This window comes from Ambystoma mexicanum, chromosome 3q, assembly GCF_040938575.1.
Source record: "Ambystoma mexicanum isolate Mex_15411 chromosome 3q, UKY_AmexF1_1, whole genome shotgun sequence".
Lineage (NCBI taxonomy): Eukaryota > Metazoa > Chordata > Amphibia > Caudata > Ambystomatidae > Ambystoma > Ambystoma mexicanum.
The window spans coordinates 1,266,080,524-1,266,092,700 of NC_090926.1; the positions used below are offsets into that span (position 1 = coordinate 1,266,080,524).

The 12,177-nt window shown below is 45.5% G+C and overlaps 1 protein-coding gene across 1 annotated transcript in view; it reads right to left on the minus strand.

Annotated features, from left to right (window-relative positions):
- TRMT1 (tRNA methyltransferase 1) overlaps positions 1-12,177 on the minus strand; it is a 298,762-nt gene that overhangs the window by 212,603 nt on the left and 73,982 nt on the right. The window lies entirely within an intron of this gene.

Here is a 12,177-nt window from a genome sequence, read left to right on the forward strand (position 1 = left end):
AGGAAGGGCTACAGCAGGCTCCGGAAACACATCAGGCTCTCCAGTCGCTGGAAATAGTCGGTCACGTTTCCTTCATCTTCCTCTTCAGTTTTAGTTCGAGTGGCCGACTACCTCTTCAGCGTCCAGGATCTGACTTTTATGTAGAAACCCAGCCAATCAAACAGCCTTGTATCACTCATTGGGGGGGGATTGGCAATCCTTTCAGGACAGCCAGCCTCCCAGTTCGCACTTGATTCTCACACTCAGGCTTAGAAGACAAAGGACTGTAGAGTTTTGGACTCTTCCCTAGCTTCCTGCCTTCACAGACACTTTTTTTTTGTGTGTGCGCAATTTTATTGTTCCTGGTCCTTTCTTGTTCCTTCCCCTGACCTGCAGGGTGGGAAATTCCTTTGTGTGATTTTTTTTTTTTTAATCTTTGGTGGGAGACCTGTGGACTCGCTGCCCCGTCCAGCGGCTGGGCAGCGGAGTCCTGCAGGTCAGGGGAAGGAACAAGAAAGGACAAGGAACAATAAAATTGAACACACAAGAAAAAAAGAAAAAAGGAAAAAAAAAAAAAAAAAGAAGACGGGGACCTTTAAGTAAAATTTGCACTTATGGGTACCTTTACCGGGGCTGCGCAAACAGTCGCGGTAAAGGTGCACCGCTTTAATAAAAAGGTTCACTGCCACCAGCCGTTAAAGGTAAGTTTGTCCTTGTAACATAAAAGTAACATTTTTCTATGTTTTATTTTTCTTTTATTGGTTTACTACAAACCTTTAACAAAACAATTCACAAATTTAAACAGATCCTTTAAAAAAAACACGGGCCAAGAAAAGGAAGATAATTGGTGCAAAACTAAAATCATTAAAACTACATGTTAACCAAAGTTACATTTAAAATGAGAATGAGGATATATGACATCTCCCCAGCACTCACATAGGGTGGGGATACACCACCTTTGTCCCCTTGGCAAGAGAAACGCAACTATTGGTATAGGTCTGTACCACACAAGTTGGTAGTGTGACTGAGCAGCCAGACCCATCTCAAGAGGGAAAAAATATGAGCTGTAGAGCTGTAGCATTGGATACTTGTATGTGTAGAGCTGTAGCATCCACACATACAAGTATCCAAATAACACACTCAAGGTTTTCTAGTAATATAATTATTAATTTATTTAACGGTCAGTTTTAAATAAGCCTTCTTTAAAAAGGGCAACGTGCAACAATAAAAATACAATTCAAACACTTTCCCAGAATCAAAGTCAAGCAAGTAGATACTCTTTAGAGATGCTTCATACACACTTACTACACCCTGAGGTGACTTCAATTACTAGGACAGTAATGGCATTTAAATATCACTTTTGCACTTGGTAAAATTCTGAGGTTTGTAGAAAGGAAACATTAAGGGTAGGAAAAAGGTTAACAGGTTCTCAGAGCATGTGAGCACTTTTTAAATCTCCCAATGAAGTCTAGATAAAACCGTTCCCAGCAATATTAGTTAAAAATCAATGCATCACCTATGAGGGACAGTTAGAATCAAAGTCAATGGTATAGAAGAGGCTGCAGGGAGCCAGGACAGCCAAAGCAAATTGGAGCAAAGTCTATGGAGCTGAGGCACTTCTTAGATAGCATAAAAAAGTATTGGACAAAGTTAGAGAGTTTGTTGTAGAAAATCACTGTTGGCCACGAGCTGTTAAACTTGTCAAAGTTAGAGCCGAGATCAAGTCTAGAAAAGTAGCTACTGCAAATCTCAACTGAGAAAAGCAAGCTACAGACAAAGAGGTAAGTACCCCTTAGTCAGAACAGTACCTTTGGTTAGAAGAAGAGTGGTTCAGCTGGATTCTGTCCTGTTGCAGTGATGCAGATCCTGTGTTCCTGGGCCTCAGTCGTTGGGACAAGAGGGAGGACGTCTGGAGGCAGCTACGGGCTCTTTCAATTCAGCAGCACTTCACGGTTTCAGTGCGCTGTAACCAGCACCACTGTGGATCTTGCACACTGGTTGGGCTTCCTTCACTCTTAGAGTCCAGCACTCTGGTGAGGTGGCTCGAGATTGGTTGTCCTGCTTCGGGAGGGTCCTCAGGAGACTCCTGGAGCTTTTGGCCAGCTTACAGATGTTGCACTAAACTACGGATTTCTCGAACCCCCGGCACTCCGTTCCAGCAGCAGCAAAGAAGTACAGCCAGTTGGGAAAGGTCTTCCAGCAGAGTTATTCTCTGGGTTAGTTGGTCCTACTAATGCAAGGGGAGAAACCGTCCTTCTCTTGTTGATTCTGAAAAAGTTTCAACACAGAAGCATGGATTCACTGGGCAGCTCAACGGTCCAGGAGGATGTAGCAAGCTTCCCTTCACAATTCCTTTGTGGAATGTTTCGTCCAGTGGTCGACTGTCTTCAGTCCAAGAAGCCTCGCCTTATATGCAGGTTTCTCCCATTCATGCACAGCCTAGCTTTAACTCACAGCAGGGTGGCTGTCCTGCAAAGACAGCCAACCAGTCAATCAGTACTGGGAGCATTCAGGTAACCAAGGAGACTTCCTCACTTCCTGCCCTGCCAGACCTACTGGAGCCAGGGGCGTGTTTGAGTACTGAAGCCCACCAAAGGCAAAACGAACAAAGGGCGTAAACCTGGTTTGGCGGGCAGAGTAAAAACCAAGAAAGACCTTACAAACAAGAATTGGTGAAAAAAGAAGCCCAGGGCCATTTTGACACAATGGTCACCCATGGGTGCTATACTGCAGCTGAGAATTCAGTCTGTGGTAGAAAAGCACAATGGTACGAAAATTAAAGCACTGCCACCAGCCATTTAAAGTCATCAGAGTAACATAAAAAATGTTGCATGAGTAAGTAGAAAAAGGAGCTACTAAATAACCCACCCGGCAACTCCACATAAGATGGGGTGTGCTGAAAAAGGTTAAGTAAAGTCAATTTCACATTATTATTCTTGGGAACAGTAGTTCTCACAAGAAAAGGTATTTAAACCTTCAGAGAAATCTAAAGGATTTCTCTGTGACACTGCACTGGAGAGCCTGTCAAATATCGAGGTGAGGCAATCGCCGCCTATGAACTACAACCGAAACACGTGTAGACAAGCAACCCGCTGTAATCATACAGAGGGGCACATCTTGAAAAACACGACAGTGCGGGACTTTATTTCTCAAAAATTGGTGTTGACATTTGGGGACAATCACTACCCCTTTTTCAAAATAGGTGATAATAGGAAGATGTTATGCATGAGTGAGGTATGAATGATGTATGATGGGAAGAGTTGTTCATAGGATGAGCCTTTTAGTAAATATATATGAGAATCATCAACAAGGACACGTAGCTTATGTTATGTGAAGTATTCATTACTTATGTGTAAAATAAAGATTATATTTTGGAAGATTGAAATATATCCCTGTCATCTCCTTTCTAGTGGTCCATATCCTACTTTTGTTTATATGTTTGCTTACCTGGAGGACCATAGATAATATCCAGGCCCCCTTATATTTATCAGATTAACAGCCAACAGAACAGGGCCAGTTATTTAAAGGATATCAGAAAAAGCCCTAGGACATGGACTAGGCTGCTGGGAGCAGCCAACAAATCCCAGGAGTTGCAGGTGCAGCGGTCCATTTCAGTGTCAGGGTTTAGTGTTTTCATTGCACCAGTTCATGTAGCAGGATCTGCAGTAAAGTCCCTGGGGATAGATGGGTGAACAAAAACACTGGTCAATGTCGGAAGAACCCTTGAAGGCTATTGACGGAGAGCTGGACAGCAGCAGCAGAGAGGAGGCATACTAGCAACCTTTTAAAACAGGTCACAAGATGCTCTGGGGCAGAAGCGTCGCTTCAGGAAGGACAGCTGCTTTGGTCCAGCCCAGGTTGTCCCTTGTTGTAGCAAACACCCAAAACCAGCAATAAAATGTGGTTTAGTTTCCAGGAAGCAGCGGGTGTCCCACTTCTGCAGGGGCTCCCACTTCTTTCGTCCATTGAGTACATGGCACAAGGATCTTCTATGGGAGCTTGTAAGGCTATGGAGCCATAGGATCCAACTCTTTCTGCTGTATCGGAAGGAGGAACAGTTTGCAACAATATTCCATTGGACAAAAGAGATGCATATTTTTTCCTCAGGACTGAGCAACACAGCTACACAGGACTTGATTCAAGGTAGTTTCTGTTGAACGCCTTGAATTCTCCATACACGAGGGCTGAGGGCTACTGTAGTCCTCGTGTCACCTTAGAGACAAGGAAGTAGACCGAGGCGTCTAAGGGATGTCGTCAAAATCCTGACTTCAAGTTTACAAATTGCATTTTAAGAGTAAATTTCCAGAAAAATGCAATTAACATTAAACATTAACAACAAAACAAAAATTAGTTGTTGGAAAAGGTGTAGGGGAGTGTTGGAGGCAGGGGTGGGGGAAAGGAGGGCGTTTTGGGTAGCACCCTTCCACCTGCAGGTAAGATATGGAGGAAAAAAGTGGGAAGCAGCTAGAGTCTATCACAAATGCGTCTGAAAGCCCCACACCCAGTCAAGAACTGGATTCCATTCACACAAAGAAGCCTTCGTGAGCTCTTCGTATCGCACATACAAAACGCCCAAAAGGTCAATTCCCCAAGTGAAAACCACACAAAGGGCTAAAGTGAACATAAGCCAGGTCGCCGGGCTTAAAACAACTTTGGAACCGCAGCATGTGTCCACCAACGGTGTTCAACAGGTTTTTTAAAAGGCTATACAGTCCTGTAGCTAAAATAAAAGTTCAGAGCTGTAACCAGCCTGTTGGTCGAGGGGACAAACATGTGGGAATAAATAATACCCCTGCCTTGTAAGACATTTAGGCTGCGGCAGCCAGCACGCCACACTGCAGCTGCTGTTTACAGCCATCAGCAAACATGAGTCGGGACACTAAGGAGTTAGCAAAACATCTAGGGGGCTACCAAATTTAGCAAAAGGAGACCACAACTAGATTGCTGGCCCAACACCGCCCTAAAGTCGGAAGGTTTTTGGCTCTTTTTATATGCTGTCTTGGTTGCCAATTGTTCCACTGAGAGCTCGGATTGGGGAGTATAGTTGGGGTTTGTGCCATTGGTGTAGGTCTAATGGATCCATTCCTACCGAAGTGGCGCTGCCTTTTTTCCTGGAGGGCTCATTTATTTGGCATTGGAGGACGAGCACTTTAACAGAGCATCCTACGGCATCACAACAACTCAAGGGGCTTACGCTGCTTTGGCTACTTGCTCTAGCTTGCTGCAATTTGGATAACCTGTCTGCGCAATGCATATATACTTTGTTTCCCTGTCTTTATAAGGATGGATCTCTCGTTTGGCTTCGAGCTCCGATCCATTAGAGGGCTTGTGCTTTTGAGGCACAGTCCCCCACAGAGTCCCATTTCCCAAGAGGCCTTGCGGTCTGAACCCAAAGTGAGCAACCGACTTCCCAAGTATACGCAAACTGTTGTGACAGGGTCAGTAGCCGGAACCTGTCGAGAAGGGATGGGGACCCCCTTCAGTATGAGGTGGGAGGACTACCAGGGTGGAAGTCAGAGCCAGTCTTACCCCATAGAGGGAAGGTGGCAATCGGGAGTACCCATGTGATGTAAAATGGTACCACTCTTAATTTCACTTTACTTTAATATATTTATGAGGCTCACCAGGTGACCCTGAGACTTACGGGCACTGACAAACATACAAAGTATAGAGAACAACATATACATGAAACATATAGGGACTGGTTAGGAGCGAAACATCCAGAGATCAAACACAAAATCTATCTAAACAGGTATGTCTTTAGCTTTTAGCAAAACACAGCAGTGGACTGCATTTACCTCAGGTCCAGTGGAATTGCATTCAAGGTTCTCTGGGCTGCCAATGAAATGAATAAATAAATAAAAATTCTTAGCAACAGTCAATTGAAAGGCTGGGATTTTGAGCTGGTTCCTGTTGCTGGATATCAGACACCTAGTGCTGGGTCTGTTGATCGAAGCTTCACTCAAATATGACGGGACTTGGCCCGTAAGACACTTATGCCTGATCAGCAGAAGTCGAAATTCAATTCTTGCCTCTCTTGGCAACCAGGGTAGACTGTCTTCCCTCAGACACATGGTCTCTTGTCTGGAGGCCCATGACAACTCTGACCTCACTATTTTGCAAGGTTTGTAATCTGGCACATTCTGATTTAGGAATACCAACCAATATGCTACTGCAGTAGTCCATTTTTTACCCTATAATCGCTCTTGCCAGGACTTCACAATTTGGTTGAGAAATGTACGGGCGGAGCTGGGCCAGCAGTTTCATGTAATAGGAGGTGGAGGAGACTAGGCCACTCACATGTGTGATAGGTAACATTGTATGTAGTAATCCTGTAGGAGACTACACCAGCCTTGTCCTCTTGGCAAGAGAAAACCAACTATCGTTATAGCTCTGTACATAAGTTGGTAGAGTGACTGAGCAACCACACTTATCTTAAGAGGGGTAATTGTGAGCTGTAGAGATGCAACATAGAGATCCACAATGACAAGTATTCAAATAACACTTATACTCAAGGTTTTCTAGTAAAATAATGATTTATTAATTTAACAGTGTTTTAAAATCGGCAACAAAGTACACTTCAAAAATACACTTCCTCAGTCTGCAGTTACGTAAGTAGATACCTTTTGGGATGTCACAACCACACACCTCCTACACCCTTAGGTGACCTCAATTGCTGGGACACTGTGGACATTGATATATCACTTAATGCAATAGTGAGGTTGTGGAAAAAGACTAAGGTTAGGGAAGGAAACAAGGGTTAACAAGTTTTCTGAACAGGTGAGTACTTTGCAATCCCCCAATGAAGTATAGGTTAACCCTTTCCCAGCAATATAAGTAACTTATGTATGACCTATGAGGGACAGATAAACACAAAAGTCAAAGGGTCAGAAGAGTCTGCAGGGAGCCAGGAAAGCCAATGTCAATTGAACAAAGTCTAAGGGAGCTGAGCCACTTCTTGTAGATAGCACAAAAGGTTATATAGAGTTTTTGTAGAAAGGAATCACTGTTGGGCCACAAGCTGGGAGGCTTGTGAAAATCAAAGATGCAAGCAACCTGTAAAAGGCAGCTAATGCAAATCTCCAGTGACAGCAAGCAAGCTACAAGCAACAAGAGGTAAGTACCCCTAGTTAGACAGTACCTTTGGTCTGAAGAAAAGGATCCAGCTGGCTTCTGTTCTGGTTGCAGTCCTGCAGTTCCTGGGCCTCCATCGTGGGGACAAGAGGGAGGACGTCTGTAGGACTCCTGCACTGGAGTTTGAAGGTCGGCAGCAGCAATGGGCTTACTCCAGATCAGAGCCCTTCGAGGTTTCAGTTACCGGCAAATAGCACCACCGCAGTTCTTGGACACATTGTGGGCTCCCCTCCCTCTGAGGTCCAGCACTCTGCTGAGGTTGTTCAGGAGTGTGCCACCCTGCTTTGGGAGGGTCCTCAGGATCTTCCTGGAGCTCGGTTCTGGCTTAAAGACGATGCACTCGTTCCTGGTGTAACGCTCACCTGGTATCCACAGGGACGTCCCTCAGCCTGTTCTGACCTCTTACGACCTCGAACCCTTCCCTGGAGTCTACTTGACTGGAGACTGGGCCTGAAACACAGGATTGGTAGAGTTTAACTCCCTATTGTCTGTGTGCTTGAACCCCTTCTTCCCCGGAGTCCAACTCTTCCCTTTCATCCACAGCTCACCTTGTTTTCTTGGAAAGTGTGCTTTCCGTCCTGCTTTCAGCGCAGGGGCGCATTGATTGATGCGGGCTCGTTGCTGCCTAGTTACTTCACTGGCAAGAGTCCGACAGCTAAGTATAATGAGTCTTTTGAACAGTTCTCTAACTTCGTTCCTTTCCTTCCTTAGATGATGGCCGGCGTCTGGGGATGGCGACGTGCTGCTGAGAGGAGTAGTGCTGAAGGTGAGTGAGAGCGCAATGCGAGATGCGACCCTTTCGTATTTGTATTGAACAGAGTTCTTTTTCTGTGTCTTTTAGGTGCTGCGACGTTTTCAGCGTGGATGCCGGTTATGAAGAAGAAATGCTGTGAATAAGCGCAGTATGCAGCACCTCTAGATGTTTCCACGCTAACCTGGAGTGTCTTTCCCTCTTGCAGATGGATGAGAAGTTCCGGAGACAGAGTTCCCCCAGAGCGGCTGGGATTCAGGTAAGCGTTTGAACCTCGTACAGTCTTTAAAAATAAGCGAAGATTTGCTGAATGCTTACTAATGCCTTTTTTTTGTTCTTTTCCCTTTTCCTTAGGAAGCGGCGTGCCGGGATGGGAATGACACCGCTGAAGATGCCCGCAGAACAGAAGGAGCGATGAATGATAGGCGGAAGTGCCGCAAGGTAAGGCTGTTCCTAACTGTATTCTTGCTCTTGCAGGAGCTGAGCGCAGAAGAAAGATGCAGGCCTACTGGAGACCGATCCGAACACGAGGAGGTGCAGAACACACAAAACATGTTTCTCAGCCTGGGCGTGGCTTAAATAGTGTCTGGGTATCCCAGGTGTCTCTGGGCTGAACCACACCCAAAAGACTAGACTGCACATGCAGTTCTGGGAACCGAAATATGTGGGGGCATCCATCTTGTCCCCATCAATGCACTACAAGTCCAATCCCCAATGTTATCCTATGGGAGTGAGTAAGTCTGGTGCCACAAGCGCCAACTCTTACTCAGATTGGGTCTTTGGAGGGATGGAGAGGCCCTTGATGGCCATGTAGGTGATTGTGGCCTGGCTCCAGCCTGACATCTTGGAGGGCTGGGGACATGAGGGGCAGGAATCATGACACCTGGCACACGGTTCCAGCAGCAGCAAAGAAATACAGCCAGCAGGGAAGAAGTCGTCCATTCCGTACTTCTCTAGTCGATACGAAAATTGGCGCTTCAACACTGCAGCAGGGCTTCACCGGGCAAACCAACAGTCCAGGAGGTGCAACAAGCTGCTCTTCCAGTTTCTTTCTTTGGTGGTTTCGTCCAGTGGTTGACTCTGCCTTCTCTCCAAGAGACTTCTCCTTTTATTCAGGTTTCTCCCATTCATTCGCAGCATAGCTGTCACTCAGCCAGCCTTTGGGTGCATTCCTGTAACCAGGAAGACGAAGCACAGGGAGTTTCGTGAACCTCCCTCGTTTTCCTGCCCTGCCAGACACGCTGGAGCCAGAGGCGGGTTTCAGCACTGAAGCCCGCCAAAGACAAAACAAACAGAGGGACCGAACTTGGTTTGGCTCACAGAGTAAAACACATGAAAGGACCACACAAACAAGAAATGGTGAAAAAAAAGAAAGGCCAGGGCCATTTTGACAAAATGGGAACCCATGGGGACAATACTGCAGCTGAGGAATCAGCCTGCGGTAAAAACACACACTGGTAGGAAAATGAAACCACTGCCACTAGCCATTAAATGTAGTGATGGCAATATAAAATGTTACATGAGTAAGTAAGGAAAGGGGTTACTAACCCCCCCCCCCCGTACTTCCACATAGGTTGAACTGCACTGGACCTACATAAGAAAAAAAGAGAAAAACCGGTAAGTAAAGTCAACTTCACTTTACTGCTCTTGGGAACAGTAGTTTACCCAAGAGGAGGTATTTAAACCTTAAGAGAAATCCAAAGGACTTCTCTGTGAAATTGCAAGGAAGGTGCTGTGTTTCACAATACAAAAGGTGATGCCTATGGAGTTTGTCATACTCCAAAAATCAAAAGATACACAGAGTCCAAATCAGATAAAAATACATGAGAGAGTGAGAAAAAAGGTCTCACTCCCTCAAGGATACAACTTTCAAAGACCTAAAGTCCAGGAAAAGAGCTGGGGGTCTCTCCTTACACTGCGTCTTCATCGTAAAGATGTTGGTCCAGATAGACCCTAAAGTATTTACCTTCACACCTTTACCTGCCACTTGAAACAAACCATAGTCTGTTCCGAGATTCCGGATTCTGTCTTCGTGCTGATCACCATTAGCTCAGTTGTTTCCTTGTTTAAGGCTAGACCATTGTTTATCATCATCATCATCCAGTCCTGAATGAGGTTGTAGATCTTATTGATGTTTTTTCATCATCTTGATGAACAACCGATAGTGGGATGACACATTGAGCGTCATCCGCATCTTTCATAAAGCCGACCCCAAGTTCTTCCAACAAATCGAAAAAGGTACAGTGAAAATGTTGTACAGGGCCAGCGATAAGCAAGCCCCCTGGGGCACACCCTATACCAATAAAGTGGGATGCGCTTACACTGCACCAACAATTGCTCAGAAAAGAGCCTATCCATAGGGCGGACTTCTCCGAAAAACCCACCACTTCTCCACACATGGTCCAGGAGCATACGCATTGTGGCTTGCCTCCTGTCCATAATCTGTAGAAGCCTAGACTTGAGATCAATCATGGCCGTCTCTGTCCCATAGCCTTGCCTGTAGCCGGACTGCCATTTAATAAGGATCATCTGGTCATTCAAATGGGTAGCAACTTGTGTATACGCAACATGGTCCAATCTTTTTTATAAAACTAATGTATTGGTTATGGGCCGATAGTCACCTGGCATTATGGGGCACAACCCTGTTATTTTTAGAAGCGGAGTGATCCATGCATTCTTGAGAATGGTTTGCACAGAGTTTTCTTTAAATGATGTGTTGTGTATGGCTTGCTTGGGTAAGCAGGAATGTTGTGATGTCATGTGGAGTGTTGATGTCCGAGTGCTGGAATGTGTGAGTGAAGGTTCTAGCCAGGGTGAGTTGGTTAGCCCTCTGCCTGGGTGATGGGCCGCCAGTGTTTCTGTCCTATATATGTAACTTAAAAGTAACTTAAATGATTGCCTGTGAAGATGTCTATGAAGGTGTTAATAAACCTGGCAAGTCAACATAAGGAGGCTGGGAGCTGCTTCTCATTGGCGACGAGTTGGTCTTGAAGAGTGGTAACCTCGCCACTGAGCTGGAAAATCTGCTGCAGGGGGTGCAGAAGGAAAGGAAAGAGGACACACTGGGATAGCGTCTTGAGGAGGATTCTATCGCTGATTTTTAACCACTGGTAGTCTTTCCTAATGTTCGAGATCTGGGCTCTAAAGGGTATGTCCAGGGCTGCTCTCAGCGCATTGTTCTGGAGTATTTGCAATTTGTTTATGACTGTTTTACTAGCACCTGCATAGAGGGCGTTACAGTAGTCTAATTTAGACATTACTAGGGCATTGGCTAATGTGATACAATTAGTTGTGGAGAGGTAGGGTCTGCAGGATCTAATTAATTTACAGGTGTAAGCTGTAGATGAGGCAAGGGCATTGGCTTGTTTTTTTAAAGGGAGGGAGTGGAGTTGAGGTAGAAGCCTCGTGTGTGTGATCAGATCCAACAATACTGGCAACAATGCTGCGATGAACTCACACGAGTAATGGGGAAAGAGATTCACAAAGATCCGAAAGTACTGCTACTCGGGATGGAGGGTGAAGAAGACCTGTCCAGATACGAAAAACTGTTTCTGTCCACAGCCACGGCACTAATCAAAAGGAACATTGCGAGACTGTGGGGTTCAGCGTCACCCCCGCAATACGAACAATGGGTTGCGGATGTGGACATGTGCGCGATGATGGAACGCAGAGTATACGCAGCCAGAGGCTGCCCGAATAAGGTGGAAAAGATATGGCAGAAATGGGAAGATATGCAGTGAATCAGGTGACCGCATGTACATAACTTGATTTAAACGATGTGAGATATGACCTGGAAGATCCCTATATGAACGATGGGGTTGCTCCCGAGACCCAATTCAAAGGTGTGAACGATTAGTTGTTAAGGGTCCGTTGACCCCATTGTAATGTTTGTTGTTGTAAAATGTGATTAAAAACAAACAATAAAATGTGTTATTAAAAAAAGAAATGTGGCAATGAGCGTATAGTAGGTTGACAGAGAAGTTGAGCTATTGGGTCATGAAAGAATGTGGTACTTTGCTGTGAGTGTGCATGTAAGGTGTGTGAGTGAAAGTGATAGTAGAGTAGGGAGTGACTGAAGGGTTGAAAGGAGGGTGATTGAGAAGAGGTTGGGGTGGAGTAGTAGTGGTGTGAAGAGTAGTAGAGTAGGGAGAAATAAGGGTGTGGAAGTGAAACAGTAACAATTCGGAGGTGGGGAGGCATGGTGAAATGGAGGAGGCAGTTGTAGAGCATTGTAGTATTTGCATCAAGGTGGGAGGAGCGAGTGTAGAAGTGGGAGTAGTAGTTGAGGGAGACGGAGAGGGTAGTGGTGGGGT